A 23,566-nucleotide genomic window follows, 5' to 3' on the forward strand; every position below is an offset into this window, starting at 1 on the left:
GAAAAATGAAATCTTTACGTTTTACGTCTCACGCTATGCCGCGTAGGCCAAATGAGACCGTGATGATGAGAAATGAATGAAATGAAGAAAGTGAGAGGAAACGGGAGAACCCCCGAGAAAATCCACGCACACTGTTTTTTCACCACAAAGTCCACTTGGCGCGAAGTGGGATCTAACCAGGGACACGACGCACTAGAGGTGAACGCTATACCACTCAGACACCGCAGTAGGCGCATCGAATAGAGTGATCTGCCTCGCCCCCATGGTCCCCTATCATGGAGCCCGGGGGTTTACCTGAAAATTTTAAATAGTAAGGTATGTAATTTCATAGATCATTAAAATGATTGTGTATAAGAAAATTTTTGTAGGAAAAAGGTTTTTTGTGAGAGCACCGTTTACAAAATAGCAACCATTTTACTGAGATTTATTTGACTGCAAGAATTTACAATAAAATAGTTATTTCGTAAACAGTGTCTCACACGAAAAGAAATTTAACTACAAAAGTTGTTTACATTTCCATGGTTCTTTCAATGATGCGAGTATATTAAAGTATGGAGTAATTCTTAACCATTCAGAATTTTCTAGTGGACGCCGGAAACGTATGAAAGGGGATCCTATGATACAAGCAGAGCACCCCTTTCGATGCGCCTTCTAACAATTTCCTACCTCATTTTCTGTTTCATTCTTTTGTCTTGATTATGGCTGATATTCTTATTAGTTTCCTTTAGTTACACGGTATTGAGAAACTGATGAAATTTACCAACAGACAGAGGGAAGTACTAAACTCTCTTTTGCTACACTCCATGAAGATTTATGACCGGTCAGATGGCATTTGTTCAACGGAGTGATGCATGATCAGCTCATCGCCTCCTAGATGTCATTATTTCCGTCTTTCTAGACCGGGATTTGATCACTGGTGTTGTTAACTTTTCAAATCTGGGGGGTCGGATGAATCAAAATCCTCTTTCCAACAAAAGATATATATATATATATATATATATATATATATATATATATATATATATATATATATATATATATATATATATATATATATATATATATATATATAAATTTGAACATCCATTTTATTGTTTTATACTTTATGTCCGCAATAGAGTTGATAAAATTCTGAAACATGTGCCACAGAGAAAGAGGTCGAAAAATATTAAGAATACTGCATATTAATACAGTGGGATTTTTTAAAAATATGATGCTTTTCTTTCTTTTTTCTTTTTCTTTCTTTTCTTTTTTGTGGTAAATTATAACAACAGGAACATAGACGGTGAACTGAACTAAGAAACTATAGCATGATAAGCTGTGGAACACAGCCTCTGTTGTCGAGCCGAGCCTGTCCTTAGCCAAACTCAACCACCAAATGTAGCGATTTCTATTCCTTAGATAATGAGCTACTTGTCTTCCAATGTTTGTTTGGATACGGCCAGTAGTTACCGAGAAATAAAGTACAACATACACACACATATATACACCTGGAGTCACACTGTGAGCTGACGTACGCTTACGCCGGAAGCTTCAAGAAAAGTAACATCGGGATCACAAAATCAGAATACTGCATGTAAGCAGAATCCTCTTTTAATATCAGTGTACTAAGGAAGAAGGGGGGTTTAGCCGGGAGGAATCCCTCTAGCTACGCCATTGAGCTTATCTAGTGCTATATAATACGACAACATTGGTCATAACTTGAGAGTTAGAACCAGATCTTCATTTAAATTTTAAAATGACAATAGTAGTAATTGCGGCACCCTATCGAAGTTTGGACTTTGACCCCGACCTTTGTGACGTCATAGGTCAAAGGTCAATGACCTTGGCCCGGGGTCAATGACCTAGGGGTACTTAGGACCACCCCCTCTAAATTTCGGTAGGGGTACCTTGGCCCACCCCCTAAATTTTGGCAGGGGTACATAGGACCACCCCCCTTAAATTTTGGAAATTGCCAAATCTAAAAATTTGGTGTGGTAGCCTGGGACCATAGTATGTACCTCTATCAGTATTGGGGGTCTATGTCGTTCCCTTTCATGGGTAAAAAATTGCCAAAAAGTCAAATTTCGGGGGTTTTTGACCTAATTTATCCCCTTGGATGAGGTGTTATTACCCTATATAGTTATATGGGCGTATACAGGGGTCCATTACCTTTCATAAGACATGGGTATATTAATGCACCCTTCTTAAATTTTGGCAAGGGGTACACTGAAATTGTCCAATTTAAGCATAGTACAGGACCTCAATATGTTTCGGTGGTCCTATTGCCAAATTTTTTTAGTACAACCACGTGTTTGGTTACTGACTCAATTTATCCTGTTTGATAAGGTATGGACGGGTATCCCCTTTCAATTTGGTATAACCCCTCGGGTGTAGTACGGTCACGTGATCGATGATTTGGTTTTGATGCGCGACGAGGTCCCTGGTCAAAGTTCTCTAGGAATTAGGTGGAAACTTTGCACAGGGTTCTCGTCTTATATCGCACAGTTCTTTAGGAGAATCTGATAACGTTGTATGTGGAATGAACAATAAAACTACATAGGTCAGCATAAATTGCATTTTATTCATATTTCTGGTTTCTTCTTTTTCTTTCTTATTGACAATGTTTGTATATTGAGCTGGGTTTCTTCATTAGACCGCCTCCTCTTCTTGATTGTAATGATTTGTTTCCATGTTTTGCAGCATAGCACCCGTTTGCAAAGCTTCGTATTGTGAATTCTGCAAAAAGAACGAGGAAAAAGATGATTAATATAGAAATAGATGATGATAAAACAAATACACTTACAATGCTAAATATGATAAAATTACCTGGAAGGTATATTGCAGCAGTCTACGATCATTAACCGTGGGTACTGTTGTGAACAAATATTGAATTTCACGCAGAGATTTTCCTTGGGCTTTACAGCACAAATAAAAATAAGCATAATAGCCACATACGGATGAACCAAGACTTTGCATTTGGCTATTATTATATTTATAGTACATACAATGAAGTTTTAAGAATGCAACATGTTGTGGTACATAAGGAGGAAGGCCATAGCTGTCAAAATATTCTCCAACACCGCAATTATCAATATAAATTGCAATCCAATGGCTTCCTAGTTTTGTACATGGATCTGTATTTACAATGATTGCCAGAGGAAGAGAAATCCGTGAGGGCAACTCATCGCTTGCAAATACCCCGGTAAAATGATTTCTGAATAATGGACTACCATTTAAAGCACTAGCTAATTGTAATGTATTCAACATCGTGAATGGAAATGATACATAACGTATACGTACCTTGTAATTTAAAAGTCCAGGATAATGTTGCGCTGGTGGTCGATCTCTAGGAGTGAGGAAAACTCTCCATACACAATACAGTTTGCAGATGCTGCTAATTTCTCTTGGAAATGAACTTCCAATCGGATGGCTCCATGTCGTTGTAAATTCCAATAGTGACAATCTCCAGCAGAAGAATCGGGAGTTAGGTCAAATACAAACAGTGTATATCCATTCTTGTAGTCGGCTCTTGAAATTGTATTTCCAGTATTGGTAAAATGTATGCCAGAACCTGAGAACAATGTGTGGTACGATAAAATGTAGAGATTTTCTTCAAAGTTGGGTTGCAACGGTTTTGAAGGTACAGCTTTTCCATCCACGTACAATGTAAAGAAATTAATGTTTAGATGTTGAAATTCAAATGGATTGGTGGTAATAGTTCCACTGGATGCTTCATTCGATGTAAATCCTACAATAATACGATTTGGCAATGTTCCCATAAACAGGTTATCAATAGTTTTGGATTGTATATCCTTCGGGATGGTAAATGATTTCATTTGAACCCTTGTCAGAGGATACTTTGCCGGTGTAGATTGTAAAATTTTATTGTGTGCCAATTTGACACTAGGGCTAATGCTGACTTTTTTCACCTGCAACGATGCATCTAGAATATTGATTTTTGCATTGACACCACTTTCACCGGCCATGAGACAAAAGTTTGGTTTTGCAGGAATAAGTTTCACACGTAATTCCACTCCGTGAATTAAAAATTTATCTTGATTAAAAATGTCACAATGAAGATGTCCAATCATATCGAATTTCATACTTTGTTTTGTCAGTTCATAGCGTTGTTGAAATCCTTTGTTCTCCCTGGTGGTTGCGTTCATATGACCAGCCGTATCTTGAAACCACATTGCTTTTTGTAAATGTGTATTTTTAGCTCCATCACTATAATTGAGCAGTTTTTCCAGGTACGAACGATATGGATGATTATGTGACGGAAATGAAATCAGTTTATTGTTCAAGTAGATTTGTACTTCACTAAACATAGCATTTAGAAAATCATTGACAGGTGCAATTATTGCTTTATCCGTTTCGGTGAAGGATGAACCATCTGGTTTCACAATTTGTGCTTGGATGTATAATAAGGTTTGTGGCAAATCAATATATTCATCACTGCTACCACTCACTACAAATTCTATTGGTGAATTTTCAGCTATTGAACTAATTGGTTTGTAGCCAATAATATATTGCGTGTCCAGAACACTGGTTTGCGTGGGTAATGTTGAAAAAATGTCCAATTCACTTTTTACACATTCACAGGATTGATGATGTAAGAAAGCCATCGTTGAATTAATCAAAAATATCTGGTGACGATGCCAATGATCTCTTCTTCTTCTTATGTGATAATTTACGTCTCTTTGTAGGATTGATGGTGTTGTTGATCGTTGGAAGGTCAACCTCAAACTGAGAGCAGTCATCCCATTTTCGTTTATGATATCCACTTCCCAGCATAGTTTTCAACTTATTTTTAGCTTTTTCTTGTAAATTTGTTTTTGCCTCTTGCATACGTTGATGAAACGATTCTTCCAGCGGTTGATTCGAGATCACAACATCATTAATCATATTGGCACCTGATTTTAATAATTCTTTTCCCACAGTTTTAGCTCCTTGCTTCACAAGTGGTAACACTGAACGAAATAAGAAACTTCCAATGCCATGTCCTGCTTGATAGGGACTTCCCACATAGACGTTGCCGATACCGGATAACGCTTGTTTTTGGTAGTATTGCAAGTACGGATCAGTCATGACGACGACGACGGAAATGTAGTTTTGTACACACCGTTCCAAAGGTGAATGGCATACGATGACCTGTGCTATCCCTTATATCGATTTGTATTTGCTCAAAATTCATTTTTTCCACCGGAACATAATGTGCAGGATTAAAGATTTGTACTGCATGACTTCCAAAAGTATGATTCACAGGATCCATGTTGACAATTCGTAGCAAGGGTACCATTGTATCTCCAACAATGACAGATTCAATAATGTCACAGTAGACGTACATTTGTGATGGTAAGCCTAATCGTACATCCGGTGTATATTGTCCCTTTTCCATATCTTTTAAATCACTTTTCGGTTCAAATCCAAGCATTAAACTAACACTTGGTGAGATTTGTACAGAAGTATGGATTTCCTTTTTGGGATGTCTTATGAGGCATATATTATTAGTTGCATCATGGGATATAAATAAATTGGTTTCTTTATGATGTATATTAATTGCATGAATAAGATCCCGTATATTGTTATAATAGCGTACAGGGATCGTTACAACCTTCCACGGTTCTTGATCATTACTACTTGATGATTTGTAATATATTTTATTGTTTTTACTGTTAATGTTCAGCAAAGAATGTGGATAATGAATCTCTACAATTGCCACATCCCATTTCTGGCGAAACTCTACACGTCGTTGTAATTTCGTAATATATGAAGTCAATGTATTTTCTGGAAAATAATCCATGGAACTATTACTGGGAAGTGTAACGTAAAAATCTTGATCAGGTTCCATTCTTCTTCTTCTTCAATGAAGTTGCAGGGATCCACGAATTGAATGAGGAAGGATATCCTTTCCACTGGACGAGATACTCCTTTCTGCGACCTTTTGTTCTTGTACGTAATATTTTATCGATGAGGAACGTCGAAGGGAGCGGCACTGGTTGTAATTCTTCTCTGTAGAAAACACCATCGATGAGTTGATGATTTAAATCCTCTAGTCGATACACTGGTGGGTTTCTTGGTACAATGGCTTTTACTCTGAATATTTCCCAAGTCCAGTTCTCGAGGTAACCCTTGTCAAAGATACGTTTTGTTTTACTTATACGAACAGTATCACCAACAGATAAATCCGTATCTTGTTTTGAACGTTGTAGCTTTTTGTCGTATAAGTTATGCCACACCTCCAGTAAATTGTCCTGAGAAACGTTTGCAGGTGCCATTTTAATACTGGAATGCCGACTTTCATTGTATGCTTTTACAAGTAAAGGCAATACTTTGATGTAATTGTATGTTTGATATTTGGTAAAGTATTTCCACATACGATGTTTCAATGTCTGATTAAATCTTTCTGCGATGCTGGCTTTAATATCTGGATCCTTTGTTGTAACATGTTGCACGTTGTGTTTCCTGAAAAACTTTTGTACTGTCTTGTTGGTAATTCAGTTCCTTGATCACTACGTAGCACAATTGGTTTCCTTTCCTGGAAAATCATTTCAAATGCATTCACTATATCCTTGGCACTTTTTGATTTTAGTGGTACAGCCCACCCGTACCGACTAAACACATCAATCACTGTAAGAATATAGCGGTAATTGTCATTATAGTTTTGAAGTGATTGTAAATCATTTAAATCATATTCCCATTGATCATCAATATTGTTGACAAGATAAAAATCTCTACGGAAACGACGACGTACAGGACGATGTAACGTGTAGGTAGGTTGTTTGTTTAACCAAAGTTTTATTTTGGCTAGAGGTATAGATTTTCCTGTGGCTTGCCATAATTTCTTTGCAGTAGAAAACGATGCAGGGTGTGCTGGATTGTAATAAATGGATTTCAACTTTTTGTTCATGGTTTGTACGTTGACCATTGTGGAATGATACGTTTTCTTTTTGGTCGGTCTTCTAAAACATCATCATCATCATCTTCTTCTTCTTCTTCTTCTTCTTCTCCGGAAGAAAATAATTCAGGTGCCGGTTTTGGTGGTGCAGATCCTTCAGATGCTGTTGTACTATTATGCTTGACAATATAGTTTAATCTTCGTGGATTACCAATCAATTCTTGAGGTGTGTTTGACGATGCAAGGTAGTTGCAAAACAATTCCCAGCCTTGAGGATTAGAATGTTTCCTCGGTCGAGTCACATCACACATTAAATCTACAATATTGGATCCGTGTAGTTTATTGTCGTTGATGTACACTGTTCCTTTATGATCCCACGTAATTGCGTCATCTTGTTTTAAACGACGGAATAGTAGTTCGGCTTTCTTACGATACATTTGTGGTATTGCGGCTAAAATTTCTTGTTTCGTGCTATCGCCAACATTCGGAACGTCACCATCAGGTTTCATTGATGTAATTGTAAGTGGTATTGGTTCTTGTTGTTTACGTATCACATAAAGATATTTCTGTAATATTCTATTGTACTGATTCCATTTTTCTTCATCACTTGGATACGATGTATTCAATATAGATTGCATTTCACGATCGAAATTAGATTCTCGATTTTCACTCACACGGGATGATGATGCATGCATTCGTTGAAGCATTTCTGGTGGTAGCACTAAAACCATCTTCTTGCTATGTTCCATGATGTTTACTGTTTAAACAAAATACTGGATAACACACTTCCTACAATAGGTGCAAGTAATGCAGGTAAGAATCCTCCTTGTTGTACGGCTAAATGTTTCTTCTTTTTATCCAATGATTTTGTATTGTCTACGAGATAGCGGAGCGTGTTCTTGTAACGCTTTAATCTTGACTTCTGCGCACTTGTCAGTGGAACATTGCCTTTTAAGACATTATAACAACATTCACAAATACTATGAATTAATGAAGCGTCTGCATTGGCAATAATAGCTTTACGCAATCTTGGTTTAGCTTTGTGCAGAGCACGTAGCAGATCAGCGTGTTTCACTGTAGGAGACATCGTGACAGACTAAGTCATTCTTTTCACATGCACAATAATTTAAACATGTTTTGTTGGTACGTAAACATAATGATGCAAATCGTCGGGAAAAATATTTGTACGAAATCGCATTTCATCGGGTGTATCTTGTTTAAGATCCATCAGTAAATAGCCATGTGGATTTCTTGTTGCGTCTGCATAACTTTCTTGTAGAAACAGTGGATGCTCAGGCATGATTTGATAACTCATATGCTTGATTTGTGACTTGTCACGTGGATTTTTAAACAACACCAAATACGAACAATTTAAACTCATATTTCTATTTGCTTTACTTTGATGAAATACATTTTGTGTTATAAAAATCACACTAATATTTCGATGATGTGATCCTTTTGTGAACATATCAACAGTATCACTATTCACTTCTCGCATATGGTCATCAATAATAATCAAATGTGGTCCATCTTGAGGCTGAAAATCTTTCATTCGTGGAAGTCCTTCGTGAAATTCTACTGGAACCGGCATTGTTGCATACACGTCTTGCCATTCTGCATAATACCAGTATATCTTACGAAATTTTGCATTGATCATGGTTGGGAGATGTGACAGTAATCGCTTCACAAAATACGTTTTTCCACACCCACTAGGCCCTGCGAGAATACAGGTAAATGGATGTTTCCACTGTGTATCCATGATGAACACTAACACCTTGTTTCAAAAATGATGCGTATTTAAAGCAAGTACAATTTTTTTTTTGTTTTAGTTTGTAAATTCTTGCACTCACTGGTGTGAAAAGGAAAAATCCGTTCATCTGTTTATTGAATAGTTGAAAACCGTTTATTTGTTAATCGAATAGTTGAAAACCGTTTATTTGTTAATCGAATAGTTAAAAACCGGATAAAGTTTAACGGTTAACCGTGAAAGTTGATCATTGTTTGATTTAAATTCTAATTGAAAATTTTTCGTTTGAAATTTTTGAAATTTTCGTTTCAAAAATTTTGTTTGAAAATTTTTTGTTTTAAATTTTTTTTGAAATATTTAGTTTGAAAATTTTTTCGTTTCAAAAAAATATTGCTTCAAACTTTTTTTGTTTTCAAAATTCTTTAGTTTGAAAAAAAATTTTTCGTTTCAAAATTTTTGGTTGAAAATTTTTCGTTTCAAAATTTTTGTTTGAAAACTTTGTTTGAAAATTTTTGAAAATTTTTCGTTTCAAATTTTTGTTTTGAAATTTTTTTAGTTTCAAGATTTTCGTTTAAAAGTTTTTGTTTCAATTTTTGTTTTGAAAAACTTTGGTTTGATTTTTTTTTTAGTTTGAAAGTTGAAAAAAATTTAAATGCCATGAATCTTTCCTATCAAAGTTTCCACCTAATTCCTAGAGAACATTGACCAGGGACCTCGTCGCGCATCAAAACCAAATCATCGATCACGTGACCGTACTACACCCGAAGGGTCCTACCAAATTGAAAGGGGATACCCGTCCATACCTTATCAAATAGGATACATTGAGTCAGTAACCAAACACGTGATTGTACTTAAAATTTTGACAATAGGACCACCGAAACATATTCAGGTCCTGTACTATGCTTAAATTGGACAATTTCAGTGTACCCCTTGCCAAAATTTAAGAAGGGTGCATTAATATACCCATGTCTTATGAAAGGTAATGGACCCCTGTATACGCCCATATAACTATATAGGGTAATAACACCTCATCCAAGGGGATAAATTAGGTCAAAAACCCCCGAAATTTGACTTTTTGGCAATTTTTTACCCATGAAAGGGAACGACATAGACCCCCAATACTGATAGAGGTACATACTATGGTCCCAGGCTACCACACCAAATTTTTAGATTTGGCAATTTCCAAAATTTAAGGGGGTGGTCCTATGTACCCCTGCCAAAATTTAGGGGGTGGGCCAAGGTACCCCTACCGAAATTTAGAGGGGGTGGTCCTAAGTACCCCTAGGTCATTGACCCCGGGCCAAGGTCATTGACCTTTGACCTATGACGTCACAAAGGTCGGGGTCAAAGTCCAAACTTCGATAGGGTGCCGCAATTACTACTACAATAACTTTCATTGTACCAGTACATCACATTTTACGAAATACTCATAATAAAAAGGGTGTCTTCCCACTTGCGACAGTCCTGTTAGCGACAGGAACTGTTAACTGTCCTATGAGCGACCGATTCGATCTGTTAACTGCCCTATGAGTCACCGATTTGTTCATACGAAGATAATGGAAGAAGATAAGGTTCTCTCTTGTTTGATGCTAATGTGATTTAGAACCTAACAAAATGTACTATGAAAAATTTCGCTCCACCTGAATTTAATATGTGAGAATGCTCTCATTACATTAACAATCTTTTATAGTTTTTCTTAATATGTATTATATTTTTGAATTAATTTCTATGAATACATTGAGGGGAAATACATATCAATTGGAAAACTAACTAAATACTTAGAGTAGCTCCGCCTTTGTCTATGATTCTAATATAATTAAAAATTTTATGTTAAAATTATACGGAGTATAAGTTTAGATTGAATACGTTTATGGAATTAGAATGAAATCAGAAAGAGGTAGGGGTGCCCGAAGAAAATTTTCTAGGGAAGGGCATCTCCATGGTTGCTGTATCACGTCTTGTATATCTGATATTTAATATATGTGGTTTGCTATATTACGTATACATTTTTGTGAGCCAGGGGTGCAACACCTGCCTTCCCATCGGGCGCCCATGGCAAAAGGGTGTTCACCACTTGAGGATATCAAAGATATCTAAAAACACGGTGTATTCAAATAAATTATTACACAAGTTACAAATCTCTCGCAGGACTTAACAGTTCGTCTAGTTATAAGGTACTATTTCAGATTGCTCACGACAAGCTTTTATGTATGTCAAAACAAGGGAGGAAGACAAATTAAGCAATTAGTTTACGTGTTAGTAGCTTACAATAGGGAAGAAGGTAATTTAAAGAGATTGTTTACTTTTTAGATTGTTTAGAGTGAACTGCATTGTAATTGGTGGGATTGGTTGAGAATAGCCAATTAGATGTAAGGGATCTCAAAAGCTGTATTTTGTCATTGACTTTTTTTTTTTTTTCATTTTATTCACGGCGAAACTGTGACACGTTTAAGTTTTTCAAAATAAAATATATTACTGGGCTTAGTGAGTAATTAGATTTGAATCAAATTAAGTACAGAAAACAGAGATTTTGAAGAAAGGGAGATATTACAATTGGATTTTCAATAATTACGTAGGAATATACTTTTCATGGAAATATCCCTGTTGTCTCGTTAAGTTATTTGATATGTTTTATGTCAAAATCTAACTTAAAATTAAAATAAGTTTTATTTGCACTCACAGTAGAGGAAAAATATATTTGACGAACAATATCATTGGCACGTACATATTTCATACCAAGATTGTTCGGGCGCTAATAACGCCAGAGGCAAACACACTTTACGAGATGGAATCATATGATCTTCCATCATCTCAATGTAAATGAACCGGTCGCTCATAGGACAGATAACAGTTCCTGTCGCTTCTGAGACTAATTCATAAAAAGGGTCGAGAAACGGATAGACATTTAACAGCAGCATTCGTCTGGACTAAAAATTTTAGTGTTTCACGAATACGAAATGAAGTACTGAAATCTTAACTTTATGTTGGATGCACTATCTTACCTATATATTGAATTTACGATAAAATGTTAACATGAAACTACATACACTGAAGGTAACCACCAGAACTTCTGCTAGGACTTAAAACATCAAGAAAGTACTGTATAATTCTTCCGACTGCCAGCAAAGGGAGAGTAAATCTACGATCTTTCTTAAACTAAACAACGTACACACTCATATTGTCAGTCATTGCGCGCACTTGAATTATTACAACGTTTTATCTTAAATGCGCATTATACAAGTCTCGATTCCCAGTGAATGCATTGCCTTTTTTCGGTTCAACACGACGAACTTTTATCTAGAAAACCAAAACCAACGGGAATAATTACGTATTGTTCAATTAACAGCTCCCCCTTGTCAACTATAGCCCTTTGTTGACTATAACCCCCAAGAACTTTAGAATTTATTGGCATATCTAACCGAAAAGTCAGTAAGTTAATAGTAGTTCCCAATTCACTCATCATTAATTATACTATTTATTATGTAGATAGAAAAATAAACTATAGCTCTAAGACCAGTACAATATTTTAATTTATACATGGCTATGAACTGTATCTAAAACGGGCATCAGATTTGCCAAAAAGTGTAATTCGGTTCATTGCTATAATGGTCAAAATTAAGAAGTGAACTCAAGAAGCTATTCAAAGTGAAAGAAGGGCACAGAGTAACGTTGTCCTAAATTCACAATTTTTGACGATGGTCTTTCTACATTGAAGGCATAGACAACACTATTAATAAACTGAACAGCTGTTGTTGATACGGAATGAAGGCAATTTTATTTCTTCTTCGTGATGTTTACAACGTAACTGCATCCGAAATCGAGTTTCTGAAAGTCAAGACAACATTCTTGAAAAAACAATCTGTTAAATTCTTATCAGTCAACAGTTGAGACTAACAAGTTCTTGAGTCAGCAACGATGCTAGGAGTGACAAGAGGATGGCTACCCCCACCGGTGGCTCCTGCCGCTTCAGATATGTTGAATTGTAATGTAGGTAAATAGTATTAAAATTTGTAATATTTTCGGCGTACAAAACTAACAAAGCTGCCCGTTAAAAAGAAAATGATTTGTTTTGATTACTATTTAACGTCCTTTGCAGCAGCGAGGCTATATGAGACGTGGACCTACAGCTTAACGTGCGATCCGAACCACACGAGTTACCGCCGGGTATCAAACCAGGGTCTCCCACGCCAAAGGGGCGTACGCTAACGCTTCGCCACGAGGGAGCTCATAAAAAAAATTAAAGCCGTCCTTGTCTTCAATCATTTATCCACAATAATACATACTGTTTTGCATACTGCGAGAAAGCTCAATAATGAATATCGAATGTATCTCAGTTGCTTAATAATAATAATAATAAAAACACCCAATCTAGATTATCTGCGATTGTAATGGATTACATGTTCAGCTGTGGATTCAGGATTTGATCAAAGTGTGGCTACATGCCAATGTATCATTTTGTAAACCCGTTGGATCAATTTAATTATACAACGTGTTTCAAAACAACACCGACAACGTTTGGAAGGATTCCTAACACCAAAATAAGACAAAAAGTATAGACCAACCTTCGTGCACAAATGCTTTCTTTCGGAGTTATAGGCTGCCGAAAACATGAACTTCCAAAGTTCCATAACTACAAAACTATGGGACCTACTCACCATATAATTTGAAGTACTCACTCACCAACTACCTCTATAAAAATTGTTGCTAAAGTACCGTAGGACTGTGAAACATGTATTTTTGGATAGGACATATCAGTTCCTAAGTGAAGTCTTGACCCGACTACGGTAGATCCTATCTATGGATCTATAAAGTTTATTTTTTCATGTCTTCGTCAACTTATAACTCCGAAAGGAGGCATTTGTGCACCCAGGTTGGTCCATACTTTGTCTTATCTTGGTGTCAGGAATCACCTCCCAAACATTGTCGGTGTTGTTTTGAAACACCCTGTATATTCCTCTCTATATAAATAAGGAATATATTTATTCTATGATACTATCACTATGACAGATTAACTGTGACTCGCATGGTTGAACGATTTAACAAAAATAACCATGAGGCACCCAATTTACAGTTTCGTTTTTGAAGAAATGTGTATTATTTACAAAAACTTCTCGGTTGCTCCGCCTGCAAAACTGTTCCAGGTAGAAATGCAAGGGTTGAAAAAAGAGCTAGAAAAACGGCTGAAACAAAACTAGTAGAAGTTTCTCCACAGCTTACTTTGCATGGGAAATTTTAGGCTTTTTAAAATTTTCAGATTTAATGAAGAAATAACAGTACGTTTAACCATTCCTTTTCCATTATAACACGGAAAAGACATTTAATTACTGTATTCTGATGAAAAAATCTTGATCCTTGATGGAATTCGTGGAACATAAAAGTATTTTTTTTTTTTAACGTGTTAGAAATAACGACTTTTAAAATGTAATACATTTCGTGTAACAAATTTATCATTTAAAATGTATGAAAAGATTGGATACTCCATTAACAATTATTGCGGCTGTTAAAATTCGAAGGTGAAAAAGTTAAATACGCTACCCAAAAATTTCTTATTTCGAACATTTTGCCACGATAACAGTAAAAAAAGAAGTGGAAATTCCATGAATAATAATTATACTACCATGTTAAACTAACATACACAAAATAACCGATTACGGCTTTGAAATTGTAAGCTGAATCTATATTAAGTACTAACAGAATATCTAAAGCTAGAATAAAATATTTCCCGAACAAAGAACAAGACGTAAGTGATATTTTACACTGAAACAAAAATAATTATGTAGGCCCTACTTGTTTCTTGGTTTATGGTCCTTTCGTTTTCTTGCCTGCCAGTTCGAATTTAGGCAACCAGTAAAACACGCATGAGAAGACGCATATAACCTTCAGGCACTAGGTAAGATGGTTGGGCACACGGCCGTCGCTGGGTTGTAGGCGCCCGGGGCGAGAATTCCCAGGCGCCCCCCTCCCTAGTGTGTTATGAAAACAATCGGAGTTTATTCTGTACTCCTAGATTTAAATATGGAATGTAAGATAAAATAAACTGGTATTATGACAATGTTTTAAAGTGAATGGGTTTTGTAGTTAAAACATAAAAATTAATGAAAACAGGTTTCGAATTATTGAAATCGAGTGCTATTCTTGTTTATTTTGAACTTAATATACATCAACATAGTAATAGCATAGAATATACGAATAACGAGACAAATATTAAAGCTCAATGTGTAAGTTATAACGAAAACTGTATTTTTCTGACTTTCGCTAAAAAGCCAACAGAATAAACTTCTCTTTCCTTTCGATTAACACAAATTTTTCAGTAAATATATACCATAGCGTTGGAATACAAAAGTAACTTTTTCAGTTGACGTTTGTAATTATTTGCATTTGCTTCAATTCAATAGTACAATTATAATTTATGTTCAAAATCAAAATGTACGATTTGTTAATGTATATTCTGTAAGACAATGCTAACGATACATTGTTCCAAAACATGCAGTGTTAAGATCATATAATGATAACATAAAAATACTAATAAATTAAAATAGAAGTGCGCAAAGTTAACTGCGTAATAAGATATACCTACTTTATTCAAACACTAAATGGAATTCTCCTGACTTTTCTGTGAGCAAATATGGACAATAGCTATCTCTTTGAAATCTAACTTTCTGGCTTCATCATTTTCAGTAGCTACTATGGTGAATGAATTAAGCCTCTCCTGGGCCATTATTGAGCGTAAATACGTCATCAGCTTTAACTAATTAAAATGTCAATGGGACAGATTCTTACATAAATATAAAAAATAGAAAATTACTTTAAAAAGTAGAAGTTTGTCGGACACGACAACGATTTGTGTTGTTGGCATTGTAATATTTGGCAGGGACCCAGCCAGGATTTCGATTCGGGGATACCGGAAAAGGGTGTCTGGGAATACCACTCCCCGCCGAGTACACGAGGTCCGGCAGTACCCTTCGAAACTTTTTGTAAAACTTAAGCCTTAAAATTGCATTGTAAGGGTCTAATGCCTTTTTAAAAACTGTTTTCAGTTTGAACCAATACAGAATAGCCTAAATTTGAATTTTATTAAGATATCTTTTTCCATTTTTGTGGGAGGACCCTTAAGCCAACTCCATGGCTACGTCCCTGATAGTTAACACAGTTGTTGTATGAAGTTAGTACAGAATTAAAGGACTGAAAAGATATTAATTCTGTTATTGGAGCATTTCTTTTACTAAATAGGAATAAAGAAATGTTATTGAATTCTACTGAAGTTTCTTCAGTTTGCACCAAACAGTCACACGGATAAGAAGTAACAGCAGATCTTGGTCAGTTTTCCAAAATAAAATCTCTTCTCACAGAGGGCTAGAGAGAGTTCCCGTTGAATAACCCCAGACGATGTTTTACATTACCGGTAATTTTACTTAGCCGTACCTTGATCATTAATAAAATATCTGAATTAACATTAATTTTTTAAAAAATCATTTACCAACATAATATGAATTCTTTGAATTTTGATGATTTGCCGTCCTGACGCCCCCTTGGTCGCGGCGCCCGGGGTAATCGCTCCGGTCGCCCGCCCACGCGACGGCCCTGGTTGGTCAACCAACATGACACTTGTGATATAGTGGGTTGCGTAACGCACATTTGCTGGCAACAATACAATGCCTGTTTGAAAGTAAAATGAAATTAAATCCTTTCAGTTCAACGTTCCATGGTCATGCTCTTTAGGCTAAGGGAGACGGATGATTCAGGCAAGTGAATGATGGAAGAATTGGTAGAATGATCATGTAGGATAAAACGGAAGTACACCGAGAAAACCTACGGACACGATGTTGTCCGCCACATACTTACTTGGCCGGAATCAAACCGAATTAGGGACCCCACGCACCAGAGGTAAGCAATCTACCACTGAGCCACCGTGCTTCAAGAACGCCAGTTTGAGAACCAATCAAGATAGCCGGTCGTACTGAATTGAACATAGGACTTACAAGTATTTAATATTGTAAACGCACTTTCTCAACTGTAGAATCTACTACAGGGAAACAAAACTGGAACTTGAGTAAGACAATAACCAAAATCCAAAATAGCGAAAATTTCCTTTTTTTAGAAAAAAAAAAACTGCCTTTTTTATATAAAATACTCCCAACCCCTCCCAAATATGGCTTTTTTCCATCTCTAGCCGCCGGTTCGTATTCATTCAGAATATGTTTACTATATGTTGCATTTTTACCCTTTAATTCATTATCATCTTTCATTTTATATAATCTCCTTTAGCCCAAAAGACACACATGTGACGTCAATGGTGGCTTTAGCGGATAGGCACAGGCCTACCCAAAAATTTTGAAAAATATATAGTCTAAATGCTAAAAGATACAATAAAGACTAAATACTTGGTATATTTTCCACTATTTATATACATGGTAAATAATTATTTAACAAATAGAATCAACCACTATTATAAAAGTAAGTTCTTACTGACATTAATCTATCACATGTGTAGGCCTATATGTATCCATAACCAAGTGAGCGGGCCTACCTAAAATTAAAATCCTAAAGCCGCCCCTGTATGACGTTAGAAAGTAAATAAATATTATTAAAAATTGTACTATACTCACAAGTTCCAATCCAAGGTAGACGTAAACAAAGTAATAATAATCACTGATAAATGATTTTTGTTTACACAATATTCCGTAGAAAATTACGAAATTACGTACCAACACAATCCACGTGTAACTTTCGTGTACTTGTCACGGCATTCTTACCACTTTAATTAGCACCATAATCGAATGTGTTTTAATAAGTTATACTACTAATTGTTCACAAGATAATGTGTAACACTAACCACACATATACAAGATTTAAATATGTACCTCTAATAATTAGTATGTCACTTCCCGGACGAGTGTCATCAAATGGAAAAGGTAGTATTTGTTACAATAAAATTCACTAAACGAAACACAATTCGATCTTGTCAAATGACAATGGTATCAGCGTTGGGAACAGTACTCCCGCCCCCTTGTGAGTAACTCACCGCACTAAAACACAGGAACGGTGGTGGCGCGCTTCCCCCGCTGAATTAGACCGCGTTTTCACTCGTTGCTAGGATACGGCCCATTTTGTTACTCTGTCGCCCGCGCGCTTTCAAGAAAAATAAAAACGAAACGAAAGGCGAGGGAGGCAGCAGAAAAAAGCGGCGATACATTTACGCATGCGTATATCTTTTCAAAACACACGCTCCACTTGACAGCATCTGGTCTCTAATCTGTTTCTGTCTGTATTTCAAGTTTCGTCTGTGTTTGGGGTTTCCGTGTTTCACAACGTGCATGCGACATGTCAACTGAGTCAAAATAACTTGAATGATGGCTGCATATTAAAGAAAAAAAGAAAAAAACGGATTTTTTTCCTTTGCTATTTGATTAAAATTCACAGGTATACGTATATCTAAAAAGAGAGGGATTCCGCCTTAGATCAAACCATGGGCGTGCCAGCCGGGGAAGTGAAGGGGACGCGTCCCCCCAGAAATTTTCTAGGAGGTAATTGTCCCTCCCAGAAAATCGTATAGCAGGAAGTCTTCCCCAAATATCTCGCAAAAATGATGAAATACTGGAATGAGAACGTCGATTGTCAATTAATAATTCATGAAATTGAAAGGAATTACAGTTTCATTTAAGATAATTCTGTAACAATTACCAGGGTGTATAAATGAAGTACAGAAAGTAGCGACACTGTATTAGCTACGTCGAAAACTACCATAAAGCGTGCACACATTCATTTGCAGCAAAAAGAAAATTTTGAAATATCTATATATTAAAATGCTACGTTTATACTGTATGTATGTGGTCAAGAAAAGTTTATATGTTTGTGGCAAATTGTTTAACAATTATATCTCGGAAACTACAAGCTTTGGAAAGATGCCTTTTTCACTGATCGATTGCAAATTTTGAAAAGATTGTTGAGTTATAATTGAATATTTTTTAAATGGACTTCATTTCTTTGTTACATTTTTTTTAGAAGTACGCGGAACTATTGAAAATTTAAAAAGTAAAGCATCATATCTCAACGAGTTATACATCCCCACACCGCACATTTGTATACGAGGTTAGTATATCTCTCCGGCATTTGTTTCATGGTCAAATGATAATGAAAAACGAAGCATAACTATTTCTCCAGTGTAAGATGGATCTTTACTGTTTGGAGTGTTTGGCCCAATGAACACTATATAGCCTATCACTGACATTATAATTAATTGTGTGTGAGAGCTAGTATCTTTGTGAAAATAGTAGATTCTAATTGAAAGTACGCAATTCTTAGTGTGTCTTTTCATTTTGAACAGCTACCGTTTTGTGAAAGATTTACAACTTGGTTCCAAGGCAAGTGTATCTCGAATTTGAGTTAGTGCTTATCAAAAGTTTCATGCTCAGTTTCAAATATTTCTGCCTTGATCAAGGGCGCCCATCAGGGGGACAAGGTGGGGCGCTTGCCCCCCTTTAGAGGAAATTGTGCTTCGGAAGATCGAAAACCCAATAGATATTTTAGAATGGTTACCGCAAAATTTGAGACTACATTTGAAATGTCGCTTATACTTGCCCCCCTTGGAAACCACAACATGGGCGCCCTTGGCCTTGATATTTTATCTTTAGTCTTCCAAGAAAGCGGTAGCTGCAAGAAAAAAATGTCGCTTTCTAAGTATCTAAAAAGATTCCTTTTCCTCTACACTTATAGCATTAGAAAGAGAAAAGAGAAAATGTGGATTTTTTTTTTTTTTTTTTTAATAGACCGACTCTTGCTGTATCGGCTTCGTGTAAAAATACCACCATTATTGCGTCAACCTTGACAATCGATGGAAGACTTACAACACTGTTTAGCTTCGGAAATATAACTCAAAACCTGCCTAAAAAGACCTTTTTCTTCGTGTGCGGGTAACGTAGGTCTCTTTGCGTGTTGTTCTAATGTATTGTTGAACTTCGTCAACTGGACTTGCGCAAGTGCGACACTGTTTTTGAAACATGTTTTGCAGCGTGGTTTCTCCAATAGTAACGTTATTTAGACAGCTGTTTTATGAGTGTTACTGTGAATATAATGTTAACATGAAGTTTTTCATCACTTGTTTGCGTTTAGTGTTGTTTTAAGGTTTGAATTGGATCAATTTGTCATAAGAAAAAGAAAAGAAGACAGCGCGTGGGCCAAAGAAGCAGTGCCATTGTTGAAGAAAAGAAGAGAAAAATTCATTCAAATGATAGTTCAGTTGATGGATTACAACCTCAAACTAACAATGGAAATTTAAATCTTGTATCGGTCACCACCATCAGTGTCTATAGAGAAACCTCTCAATCTCCACATCTAGCAAGTGGTTCAGATTTTCTCCACCCTTCGAACCTTTCAAAGCCCAATTAGACTTTAGTGTTACCTACAAATTCTGCACAACAATCTCTGAAAGGTCGAACATTGAAATTTGTGCCAACTTGGTTCCTTCCGTGGCTGCGCGCCGATCCAAAAAAACTTAGTCATTTTCTATTTTTACTGTATGGGCATCTTGAAAAACATTTAAAAAAAAAAGTTCTTACTAGAACCATGAAAAAACGCTTTCTGTACTGTAGGATTTTGCAACTGGAAGAAAGCTAAAGAGAAATTAACTATACACGAAACTTCAGAATGCCATAAACTGGCTGTACTGCGCTATACGCAGAGAGAAAAAAATCCAATAGAAAACCAACTAAACAGACAAATTTTAGATGAGCAACTGAAAGCCAGGAAATTCCTGGAAAAAATGTAATCTCAAGTGTACGTTATCTTGCAAGACAAGGACTCGCATTTAGAGGGCATGACTCCCGGTTTAGGAATTTATTTCAGTTGATGAGCCTTTGCTCTGAAGATTTTCCACAATTGAAGAGCCGGATAAAGGGGATTACTGAAGAGATGTAATTTCATGGATGTTAATATCCAGAACGAAATCTCGAATCCATGGGCCAAGAAATTGCTTTTCATATACGTAACAAAGTCAAATCTCAAAACCCTCCTCTGTTCTCTATCGTGTCTGATGGTTCCCGTGATTTGAATTGCAAAGAACAATTAAGTTTTTGTGCCAGGTGAGTTGATGAAGATCTTTGTTCTCATGAAAGTTTTCTTGTGTTCTACAGTATATCAAAAAAACTACTGGTGAGTTTATAGCTTCAGTTATTCTGGATGAGATGGTGGGACCCCAGCTTTTCATTGCTCAACTTACTGGACAAGTTTATGACATGTTCCATCTATTACATGTAAACAGCAACTTCTTGCCTTGTACGTACATTGTGGAGCTCACCGTACTAATCTTGTGATTAAGGGTGCCTGTAGTGCGTCAGAAGTAGTGAGAAACTCTTTGCAGTGGGTGCAAGAATTATGAGTGCTGTTTTCGCAGTCACTTTCAGTGAGGTCACGATTTTCTGCTCTAATCGAGGCTAATGTTTGTGGTCTCGTCTTAAACATTGTAAACATTAAATCCTTGTGTCCCACTAGGTGAATTTGTAGACTTAGTCTAATAACAGGAGTTGTGTAACATTATGAAGAAATTCTCTCTACGTTGGAAAAGATGAAGACTGATGGAATTGTCAACACATCTTCAGAAGCAGTAGATGGGCTTTTGCAGCTTTTTGAAGAAGGATCTAGTTTCTTGAGGTCATATAGCTAGAGATATTATCAGAGGTTGGAGCTTTTTAACAGGACACTTAAAGACCCAATTTCAGTGTCAAAATGAGAAACAATGCAAATCATAAATGAGAACATGAATTTGAATAATATGCTTACTCACTGATCATAAGTTCATTGTACTGTCATGAAACCTACAAATTAATATCATCGCCCTGGAAATCCCATTAATTATAATAAATATTGTCAACAGTACCATAAATAGGATTTTTTGTGTCGCTGAAATAAAACCTGTTATCACCAGTGATAGGATTTATGTATCCTAAACTGCGGCACTTTAATTCATGTTATGTGACATTTTGAAAATTAATGGGTGTGTGTGCAATGATATCAACCTTTTTTTAAATTTGGCCCACAATGTTGAGTGAAGGGCACTGTCCCCCCAGAAAATTTTTGGTTAGCACACCTATGATCAAACCTATAGCGATACAGTGTTCCCCAAGCACAAAATTGTTTTTAAAAAATGAAATTAAATCTCTTTAAGTTTTGCGTCTCACTTTTGTGCCGGCTAGGTTAAAGGAGACGATGATGATGAGAAATGAATGAAATAGTGAAATGAAGAAAGTGAGAGGAAAGAGGAGAACCCACGTACACGGTGTTTGTCCAGCACAAAGTTCACTTCATGCGAGCTGGGATCAAACTAAGGACCCCATGCACCAGAGGTGAACGCTCTACCACTGAGCCACCGCGGCTCCACAAAAATCTTACACAAACTATAGAAAGAGGTGACAATGAGTACAACCTTCGATGATTTTGTGAGACGGGAGGACTAACCTCTAGATAGAGATGTAAAAATGTCGGCTTTTCCCTACTTTTTTAAAAATAAGATGACAGCTTTGAATAAACGTCAGTTTTCGCTTTTGGGATCTTTTTATGATTTGCTTATTAATCTACCATCTTTGTTTTCCTGTGCGAGATTTAAAACTTTAAAAAAGTCCTTTACAACATTTAGTCCGGAGTTGGCTATGTTGATTGATTTTCAAACTTGCATTTCATTTATGCTACTCAACATATTACATGTGTCATTATAACTGATTGATTGATTTTTAGTTTATCATTCCGTTGGACAACGAGGCTATATGAGACGTGGATCTACAGTTTTACGTGGGGTCCAAACCACAACCACATTAGCTCCTGCTGGGAATGGAACCCGGGTCTCCCACGCCAAAGGTGCGTACGCTAACCGCTTAGCTACAAATGAGTTCAGGTGTAATTTTGGTTGCCTAGCTAACTTATCGAGTGTCTGAATACTACGCATTTTATTGTCATAATAATGTGTTTTATGAGAGGTGTTGTCCACATTCAAAACCTTGCTTGTTATCACAATAAATGGTTGTCCAGTTTCAGGAGCTGTTTTCAGAAAGAAAAAGCCACTTCGCTAAAATAATGTAAATGGAAGAACGACCGATTTTGGAATACGTTGGAAACGGAAACGAGAGCGGAGAAGAGACTTCCCGATGCTCTTTTAATTTAATTTAATTTTATTTATTTTTTTAAATGAAAATACCTCTTCCAGTGCCGCCATTATACGTAATTACGATTGTAAAGTTTTCGTCGCAACATTAAGCCTATTTTATAATTTTAATTTCCTCCGGCAATTTTAAAACTTATATAATGTATGAAATCCTCAAAAAATTCTTAATGTAACCTAGATAGAAAGTACAGTTATCAATAATCCTATTACACTGATTTATTTCTAGAGTTCTTGCATCTACGTATGCGTATTATCCAGTTATAGATTTTTCTCAAGTTTCTACATTTCACTGACATGATTCTGTATATTTTAAATGTTTCTTCTACTCCTCAATTACTACTCTATAGATATAGTTGTACTGGAAGGCGTATCCCTTAATGGCTCCTGCCTCAGGACCCATGGTTCCTGGTTCGGCGTCAATGACCTAGAGGTACCTAGGACCACCATCTCTACATTTTCGCAGGGATACCTTGGCCCATCCCTTACTATTTGGGACGAGTATAGAGGACAATACCACTTAAATTTGGAAGCTGTCAAAAATTTTAAAAAATGGTATGGTAGTATAAGACCAGGGTATTTAAGTTTGGTTGGTCCAACTTGTTCTCTTACATGGGTAAAAAATGCCAAAATTTCAAATTGAGAGGTCCTTGATCTCTTGTATTTTCCTTAATGAGGCTTTATCACATTATATGGCTATATGAATGAGTACAAGGATCCATTCTTTTTCATAGTATATGGGTACATTGATGCACCCCTATTCAATTTGGAAGGGTTACATAGGACCACCTCT

At 36.2% G+C, this 23,566-nt stretch overlaps 1 protein-coding gene across 3 annotated transcripts in view; it reads right to left on the bottom strand.

Moving 5' to 3' along the window:
• Positions 1 to 17,735, bottom strand: part of LOC145664531 (uncharacterized) — an 825,817-nt gene extending 808,082 nt beyond the window's left edge. The window contains exon 1 of one of the 3 annotated variants that reach the window (XM_081731281.1): positions 17,489 to 17,735. The gene's annotated coding sequence lies outside the window, so the exon portion shown is untranslated. Of the gene's footprint in view, positions 1 to 17,233 lie in introns of all 3 variants that reach the window. The other 2 variants (XM_081731280.1, XM_081731279.1) reach the window with 2 other exon arrangements.
• Between the last annotated feature and the right edge of the window lie 5,831 nt (positions 17,736 to 23,566).

This window comes from Thermobia domestica, chromosome 11 (genome assembly GCF_964235325.1).
Source record: "Thermobia domestica chromosome 11, izTheDome1.hap1.1, whole genome shotgun sequence".
Lineage (NCBI taxonomy): Eukaryota > Metazoa > Arthropoda > Insecta > Zygentoma > Lepismatidae > Thermobia > Thermobia domestica.